The sequence below is a fragment of the Canis aureus genome, chromosome 15 (genome assembly GCF_053574225.1).
Source record: "Canis aureus isolate CA01 chromosome 15, VMU_Caureus_v.1.0, whole genome shotgun sequence".
Classification (NCBI taxonomy): domain Eukaryota; kingdom Metazoa; phylum Chordata; class Mammalia; order Carnivora; family Canidae; genus Canis; species Canis aureus.
Genome location: NC_135625.1, coordinates 8446251 through 8455356, shown reverse-complemented (window position 1 = coordinate 8455356; position 9106 = coordinate 8446251). Strand labels below are relative to the sequence as shown.

Genomic DNA, 9106 nt, shown 5'->3' with positions numbered 1-9106 from the left:
CAGGACTGGCCTTTGACACCTCGCGCGGGAGGCCGGGGCCCCGTGTCCTGCAGGGCTTCCCCGGGACACCTGCATGTGACAGAGCCCTGTCTTCTGACGCCTGTGCCCGCCTGTCCCTCCCCAGGGCCATCTCCTGCATGCTGGAAATATGGCTGGATTATTATGGGGAAGACTTTTGTCAGTTCCCAGAATTTCCATCCCTTATGAAACTTCTGCAATTGCTAAGACAGCACATGCCAGGCACAGATGTGCATCTCCGGGCCCTGCGTTACCTGAGGCAATTCAGACACCTCCAGGCCCATCCTTCTCTGTTGGTAACCAATGTATGTCCTTCTGGTCAACCTCTGCATGCCGAGGTGAAGAGACCCTCTTTGTGTGCTTCCTTTAAGTATAATGAGTTCTTCTGAAGAATGTGATGAGTTGAAATTGTATTTTCAAATCATGAAGCCAGAGCCTGTGCCAGACCTTCTACTACCTCTCATAGATTTGCTCTAATTCTAAATGTAAAATTAGGAGAAGTGGAAAAGGATAAGATAAGCCATTGCCTTTTTACCTCTGAGAATTGGATGCCATTTCTATGTAATTTTCTTCTGAGACAGCCATTGAGTTGGTTAGAAAAAGGCTTTTACTGATGAGATATTGTTAAGCATTCTTGTATCAATATTCTCAATTTAGCAACCAGAAAATTTTTCCTCAGGAAAGGAGTACTATGTGATGAAAACCCAGTATTCAGCATATTTTCCCCCATTTTTTGGAAGTGACATTTCACACACAGGTGCCAAAAGTGAATTGGGGTGGGGAGAGTGAGAAACTTTCAAATTTATAATTATTACAGAAATCGTGGAAATTATGATATGACTGGAAAGCAATCTTGTATCACCTCCCAAAGAATCATGGTCTTTTTTTCAATAAAAAGCAGACAAAAAATTGTTGTTTCCTGCCTTGTTAATGTTCTCCATTCTCACTGGTGTGAGGTGGGATCTCATGGTGGTTTTGATTTGTATTTCCCTGATGGCCAGTGATGTGGAGCATTTTCTCATGTGCTTGGTGGGCAGGTCTATGTCTTCCTCTGTGAGATTTCTGTTCATGTCTTTTGCTCATTTCTTGATGGGATGTGTTGTTTCTTTTCTTTTGAGTTTAATAAGTTCTTTATAGATCTTGGATACTAGCCCTTTATCTGGTGTATCATTTGCAAATATCTTCTCCCGTTCTGCAGGTTGTCTTTCAGTTTTGCTGTGCAGAAGCTTCTTATCTTGATGAAGTCCCAACAGTTCATTTTTGCTTTTGTTTCCCTTGCCTTCATGGATGTATCTTGCAAGAAGTTACTGTGGCCAAGTTCAAAAAGGGTGTTGCCTGTGTTCTCCTCTAGGATTTTGATGGAATCTTGTCTCTCATTTAGATCTTTCATCCATTTTGAGTTTATCTTTGTGTATGATGTAAGAGAATGATCCAGTTTCATTCTTCTGCCTATGGAAGTCCAGTGTTCCCAGCACCATTTATTGAAGAGACTGTCTTTTTTCCAGTGGGTAGTCTTTCCTGCTTTGTTGAATGTTAGTTGACCATAAAGTTGAGGGTCCACTTCTGGATTTTCTCTTTTGTTCCATTGATCTATGTGTCTGTTTTTGTGCCAGGACCACAGTGTCTTGATGACCACAGCTTTGTAGTACAACCTGAAATCTGGCATTGTGATGCCCCCAGCTATGGTTTTCTTTTTCAATAAATCCCTGGGTATTCGAAGTCTTTTCTGATTCCACACAAATCTTAAGATGATTTGTAGCAACTCTCTGAAGAAAGTCCATGGTATTTTGATAGGGATTGCATTGAACGTGTAAATTGCCCTGGGTAGCATTGGCATTTTCACAATATTAATTCTTCCAATCCATGAGCATGGAATATTTTTCCATCTCTTTGTATCTTCCTCCATTTCTTTCAGAAGCGTTCTGTAGTTTTTAGGGTATAGATCCTTTACCTCTTTGGTTAGGTTGATTCCTAGGTATCTTATGCTTTTGGGTGCAATTGTAAATGGGATTGACTCCTCAATTTCTCTTTCTTCAGTCTCGTTGTTAGTGTACAGAAATGCCACTGACTTCTGGGCATTGATTTTGTATCCTGCCACACTGCCAAATTGCTGTATGAGTTCTAGCAATCTTGGGGTGGACTCTTTTGGGTTTTCTATGTAAAGTATCATGTCATCTGCGAAGAGGGAGAGTTTGAATTTTTCTTTGCCAATTGGAACGCCTTTTATTCCTTTTTGTTGCCTGATGGCTGAGGCTAGGACTTCTAGTGCTATGTTGAATAGCAGTGGTGAGAGTGGACATCCCTGTCCTCTTCCTGATCTTAGGGGAAAGGCTCCCAGTGCTTCCCCATTGGGAAAGCTGCTGTGGGCTTCTCGTAGATGGCTTTTAAGATGCTGAAGAATATTCCCTCTCTCCCTACACTCTGAAGAGTTTTGATCAGGAACGGATGCTCTATTTTGTCAAATGCTTTCTCTGCCTCTATTGAGAGGGTCAGATGGTTCTTCTTTTTTTCTCTTGCTGATATGGTTAGTCACATTGATTGTTTACGTGTGTTGAACCAGCATTGCATCCCGGGTATAAATCCCACTTGGTCATTTTGAATCATCTTCTTAATATATTGTTGGCTTCTATTGGCTAGTATCCTGTTGAGAATTTTTGCATCCATGTTCATTAGGGATATTGGTCTCTAATTCTCCTTCTGGGTGGGGTCTTTGTTGGGTTTTGGAATTAAGGTGATGCTGGCCTCATAGAAGAAGTTTGGAAGTACTCCATCTCTTTCCATCTTTTAAACAGCTGTAGTAGAATAGGTACGGTTTCTTCATTAAGCGTTTCATAGAATTCTCCAGGGAAGCCATCTGGCCCTGGACTTTTGTGTCTTTGGAGGGTTTTGATGACTGCTTCAATTTCCTCCCTGGTTATCGGCCTGTTCAGGTTTTCTATTTCTTCCTGTTCCAGTTTTGGTAGTTCGTGGTTTTCCAGAAATCTGTCCATTTCTTCTAGATTGCCTAATTTAATGGCGTATGGCTGCCCATAATAAGTTTTTAAAATCGTTTGTATTTCCTTGGTGTTGGTAGTGATCTCCCTTTTGTCATTCATGATTTTATTAATTTGAGTCTTTTCTCTCTTCTTTTTAATAAGGCTGGCTAATGTTTCATCTTATTAATTCTTTCAAAGAACCAACTCCCGGTTTTGTTGATCAGTCGCATAGTTCTGGTCTCTATTTCATTGAGTTCTGCTCACATCGTTTTTAACCCTCTTCTTCTGCTGGGTGTAGGATCTATTTGCTGTCTTTTCTCCAGCTCTCTGACAATTGGCTTTCTGACATTGAATTGTAATCCAGATTTTGTAACTCTGTGGGAGAGAGGACTGTTTCTGATTCTTTCTTTTGAGGTGAGGTTTTACTTGTAGTCATTTTGCTCAGTGCAGAGTGGCCAAAAACAAGTTGTATTGGGAAAAGGAGAAAAAGAGAGGAGAGAAAGAAGGAAAGAAAAGAGGAAAAGAAAAGAGAAAAAAGGAAGAAAAAAGAAAAAAAGAGAAAGAAAAAGGAATAAAGGGAAAAAAAGGTGGGGGAAGCAAACAGAAATCAAAAAGCAAAACAAAACAAAACAAAGAAAAGCAAAAAAAAAAAACAAACAAAAAAAACAAATAAACAAAACAAAACCACGGGGGAGTATCTTCTGATTCTGTGTACTTTAAGTCCCTTGACTTTCCCTGGAACTTGTCTGTCTAGCTGGTGTTCTGGGGAGGGGACTGTTGTGCTGATTCTCAGGTGTTAGCACTTGGGGGAGCTGCTCTGCCCCTGCCTGGTGCTCAGTGGGGGTTGTTTACCCCGTGAGGCTCCAGGAGCAACAGCCCCAGTGGCAGCGGCAGGTCTGGAGCCCTGGAGTCAGCTCCTGCAATAACTACAAAGCTCTCGGTCTGCAGGGCCTGGACGCTCCGGGGCGGGACAGGCTCGGGGCAGGAGCGTCCTCGCTGTCCTGGGCCTTCCCGGCCTCTGCCTGTCCCGGGGGGAGGCCGGATCCTGGGGTGTGTCCCGGCACCCTGTGCTGCGGGGCCTGCAGTGTTGGATTCGGGCTCCCACCTCGCAGCCCCCTCCGGGGAGCCTCTTCCTCCGCCCGAGCCGCCCCAAGCTGCTCCCGCCCCACAGCCCCCTCCACGGAGCCCCGCCCGAGCCGCCCCCCCAAGCTGCTCCGGCCCTGCAGCCCGCTCCGCCGAGCCTCCTCCTTGCCCGAGCCCCTCCGAGCTGCTTTGGGCCCTGCCGTGCGCGCTGCAGCCCTTAGGGAGCTCGGCGCACTCTCCCGGGCGCAGGTGTCTGTTACTGTCCCAGGGAACCCGAGGGCATCCCCGCCCTCCCGGGTCCTGCTCCACCTCCCTGCGAGCCCCTTTCCGCCCGGGAAGGTTGGTGCAGCTCCTGCTCCTCCGGGACGGGGCTCTCCTGCCCCGGGGACACTCGCCCCGGCCTCAGCCTGGCTCCACGCGGGCCCCTCCCTGTTGGAGGCCTTTGTTTCTTATTTCTTTTTCCCCGTCTTCCTACCTTGATAGAAGCACGAACTCTTCTCACTGTATCATTCCAGCTGGTCTCTCTTTAAATCTCAGGCCGAATTTGTAGATTTTCAGGATGATTTGAAGGTTATCTAGGTAATTTGGTGGGGACAGGTGATTTGGGGATCCTACTCTTCCGACATCTTGCCCCTCTTCTCGCACTTAACAATTTTAAAAATATACTTAGATTCTTGACTGTAGAAAATCATAATACTGATTAATATATGAGAGCCCACTCTCTAAATATGTCTCAATTACATGCTGATGAACATTTACTTATTTCCTGGTTATCACAATTACAATGTTCATACACACTTCTACAGGTTAAATACCAAGAAATATAATCTATGAGCCATACGTCATATGTATATTCACTTTATTGAAAATTTATATTTTTGTTATTCAAATTTATATTTTATAAATGCTTTTGAAACACATTGCCACCAGCAGGATATTAGAGTTCTCTTTTCTTGGTATTCTCACCATCATTGATAGTACCTGACATACTAGTTTTTGTCTATTTTTTTGTCAAAACAGTTTGCCTATTTTGGGGATATGTAGTCTTCACAGCTTCTTGCATTCCCATGATTAGTAAGGTGAGAACTAATATTTACATATTTTTTACCACTTTGATTCCTTCTGTTTAAATTATTTTTTAAATTTTATTGACATGATGGAGAGTTTTGTTTTCTAGATACATACAAGGCATTTTCCTCTCTTTAATAATATTTTTTTTAACAATTGGAAAACCAGAATTTTCAAGACAGGTATACTGTAAAAGGAAAGTGATAACCTCAAGCTAATATATTCAAGGCATATTATAATGGACATGGCACCAGGACCTATGAATTTCTGATCTGAATGTCAAAGTAGGCAATATCATCTGGTGACATGGGCTTGAAATCTGGGGGTTTTAGTTGGAGAGAGAGACTATGGTACATAAGTTGTAATGAAGAGTAAAGAATACACCTATTCATCACCATTGCCAGTGATTTGCAGAGAATTTTAAAGGAAGCGTCACAGCCTAACAGTCATAGAAAAGATTCAGGTTTCATGTGGGAAGAGATTTGGAAGGAGTCATCATAATAAATTGATGAGATGTGGGTTCCAGAAAGTGTAGAGAAAAATTTTCCATATTTGGAGAGAGAGAGAATATAGGTTTGTGCTAGTGCTATGTCAGGATGGCATCCGTAAGAGCATGAGAAGCTGTGATTTTAAAGAAAGCCTAGGATTTGGGGATTTTTTGTTGTTGTTGTTATTGATACAAATAGGCAAAAAAGGCATGGGAAGATGAGTTCTGGTCTCTTGAGATAATTTTTCTGAAAGTTTGAGTAGTGGGATAATTTGATACTGATGTAGGAAGGAGTTAGGGGCAGACAGGACTAGGCAGGGAAAGATAAGAAAGGTCCCAGAGTTAGACTCCTACCCATCCCAAGGAAACAGAGATAAGACAGTAAAAACAGAAAAAATAAACCTGGCTCCCTAGCTCCAAAATGTGAGGGAGTACCTCCCTTGAGTGGCTATTAAGTAATAACAGAAACCAGGCCACGAAGAAATATGTCATTAAGGGGTTATCAATAGTCCCTGCTCAAACCAAGATGCACAAGAATCTCAAGGCCATGGGCTACCTGACTAGGCTCACAGAAATCCCTGGTGTAGAGGAATATTATGTAGGAGATAGTCATGAGAAAGCAGAGAACACCTTGTTTGGGCTCATGATATTTATAAGAACATCTTGTCAGTTATTATGATGGTTACCAGTCGAGGATGTTTGTTCTAAATATCCACCTTGATATTGACAAGAAATTCACCAAGTTCCCTGATCAGTTTCCTATAAAAGACAGACCCTAAAAGCCCTCAGGGGCAACCCTGTCAGGACCCCTCTCACTCCTGAGAGCTCTCTGTTCTCTGCTTAATAAACTACCGCTTTGCCCACTCTCTGTCATCTCTGAGATTCATTCTTCGATTCCATGAGACAAGAACCAGGCTCTCTCATATCAATAGGGAGGAGGAAAATTTTCAGGAGTAAGGAGAATGCTGTGAATCCCTCCTTTCTAGATAATAGCAATACAAGACCCAATGGACGGTTTTGTGAAGACAACACAAGAGCTTAGCCCCCCTTCTTCATTCCTATTGTGAAAAAGGAAGCTACGAAACTAGATCCTAAGTGGAACACATTTATATACAAGAATTGTTGATAAAAAAGTATTACAAAGAGATTTTCTATAAATGATTACAGTGGAGAAGATATTGAGAACACCCTAGATATAATTTTGTTTACTAGATAGTTATGATCTGGGAACCAACCCAGGGTATAGCATCTCAGGTTTGGTTCATTTTGGAGGTGCAACCAGTCCAAATATCTTTCAACCAATCACCCCACATCATTGTAAATCAAGCCAGTCTGGAGGATTGTTCTCTTCTGTTGACTTTTTGCCAAATGAAATAATGCACTGCAGGAATGAATCAGGTAATGAATATTTTCTCAGGGTTAATAAAGCATGTAGTAGTATGTCCTGCTTTGTGTCACTGTTTATTTGGGGTGCAATATGAGGAAAAAATCTTACAAATACTATCAGTAATCAATTTTAAAGGTTTTCTTGTATCTAAAAAGAAAACTGATGGAGATCTTTCAACCAGCATACACACACGCACACAAACTGTAATAGACTAACAACATGATTTGGGTGGAATCTTACAAATCTGATGAAGACACCACCAGGGATATCTTTTCAGCCCTTCTTGACTTTCAGGTAAGAAATAAAATTCCACTATTATATGGATCTTCCATGTCATTAAAGCAAAGGCAAAAAGGCGGTGAATCAGGTGATTCTCTACCCAGTTAGAAAATGCAGGCAGCAGAAGCACAGTGGTTTGTGGTCTCGAAGAACAAGATGGAGCAAATATAAATCCCAGACTTCAGCTGCTTCAGTTAATTTAGAATTGCACTTTTCTGATGTTTTCTTTCTTCCTTCTCTCTTTTCTGTTTGTCTCATCTCCCTGTCTTAATCTCGTTCACAATTTACACACACACAAAGACGTATAAAGACACATGGAACTCATCACAGTTTTTGTTACCGTTCACAACACAGATGCTTTATAGATTTGGGTGCTAAACTAGGTAAAGTCACAGAAATCTATATATTCTATCTATATCTGATAGAATAGATATCTATTCATATCATAGATAGATATGAATCTATCTATTCATTAAGGATACTTAATGAATTAAGCCTGGAAAGATAACAACACAAGTATTTGGGTTTTCCAAAACATCCCAGAAAGAAATTTATTTTATTTCTCCTCTTTTTAAAATCTGTATAAAATCCATCAGTTTTCTTTTAAGTGGCACTCTGTCAGTGAGTTATGAATGCTTTATTAGAGTCCATTTTATGTCGAACCAATGGTAAATGTGGAAGATTGCTAATAGAGAAAAATTGATCAAAATATCTGAAGTCTTAGGATCTAATTTGGTTAATATTTTTAATCAAATGGGGGTATTAACTATAAGCCTTTTTGAACATAAAATTAAGACCATAAAACCAGTCTCTTATAATCTAGATTATGATAAAGTGTAAATGTGAGGGGTGTTAAATTTTACCTTTCATATAAAAATATACGAATGTCATATATTTTATGTGGTTTAAAAACCCAGAAGGAACAGCATTACCTAGAAGCTACCAAAACGTATTTCGGGGATCCCTGGGTGGCGCAGCGGTTTGGCCCCTGCCTTTGGCCCAGGGCGCAATCCTGGAGACCCGGGATCGAATCCCATATCGGGCTCCCGGTGCATGGAGCCTGCTTCTCCCTCTGCCTGCTTCTCCCTCTGCCTGTGTCTCTGCCTCTCTCTCTCTCTGTGTGTGTTTGTGTGTGACTGTCATAAAAAAAAACGTATTTCGAGGAAACAACAGAATTAATATTACCTCAGAATTTGCTAGACATCCAGCCTTGGGATCTAACCCAGCTGTACTGAATAAGATCTGCATTTTAATAAGATACCCAGGTGATTTGTTTTCACATTACCGTTTGAGAAGCACTGTCCTAGAACATGCAGAAGAACACCTGAATTGCATTAGAGAGAAATAAATGGAGTATTTCAATGATGCTTTCTAAGTATATCCTTACTTTTTTGTGTTTTTAATGAAACTGAACAGTTGCTTTTTTTCTGTCAAGATCATATCCCTGAGAAACTATGATACTACTGACCTCATAGTACAAAATAACGTACAAAAGTGTCTAAGGAAAATGTGACTCAATTTGTTCTTATAACCATTCAGCCATATGCATGTTAACCAAACTGCCTCCCCCCTTATGAATAGAAAATGACAATCAAGATAAATTGTCACTTCCTCAGAATGAACACTAATAAAAGTTTCTTAAAAGTCTGACTTGGAAGAAGACTATACTTTCTAGGTCCTCAAAGTCTTTCTTGTAGTAATAACTCACCACACTGTCTTCATTTTTTTTTCTTTAAGCACACTATATTTAAATGGCTAGAAAGATTTAATTTAATCCTTAAAAACTTCGTGTACAAATTTTTAGAGAGA

At 41.0% G+C, this 9106-nt stretch overlaps 1 long non-coding RNA gene across 1 annotated transcript in view; it reads right to left on the bottom strand.

The window, feature by feature from the left end:
• Positions 1-1297: 1297 nt before the first annotated feature.
• LOC144284247 (uncharacterized) overlaps positions 1298-9106 on the bottom strand; it is a 76240-nt gene continuing 68431 nt past the window's right edge. The window contains exons 2-3 of the long non-coding RNA XR_013352612.1: positions 4552-4651; positions 1298-3368 (exon numbers count right to left, since the gene is read on the bottom strand). This is a non-coding gene — a long non-coding RNA (uncharacterized LOC144284247). The remainder of the gene's footprint in view (positions 3369-4551; positions 4652-9106) is intronic.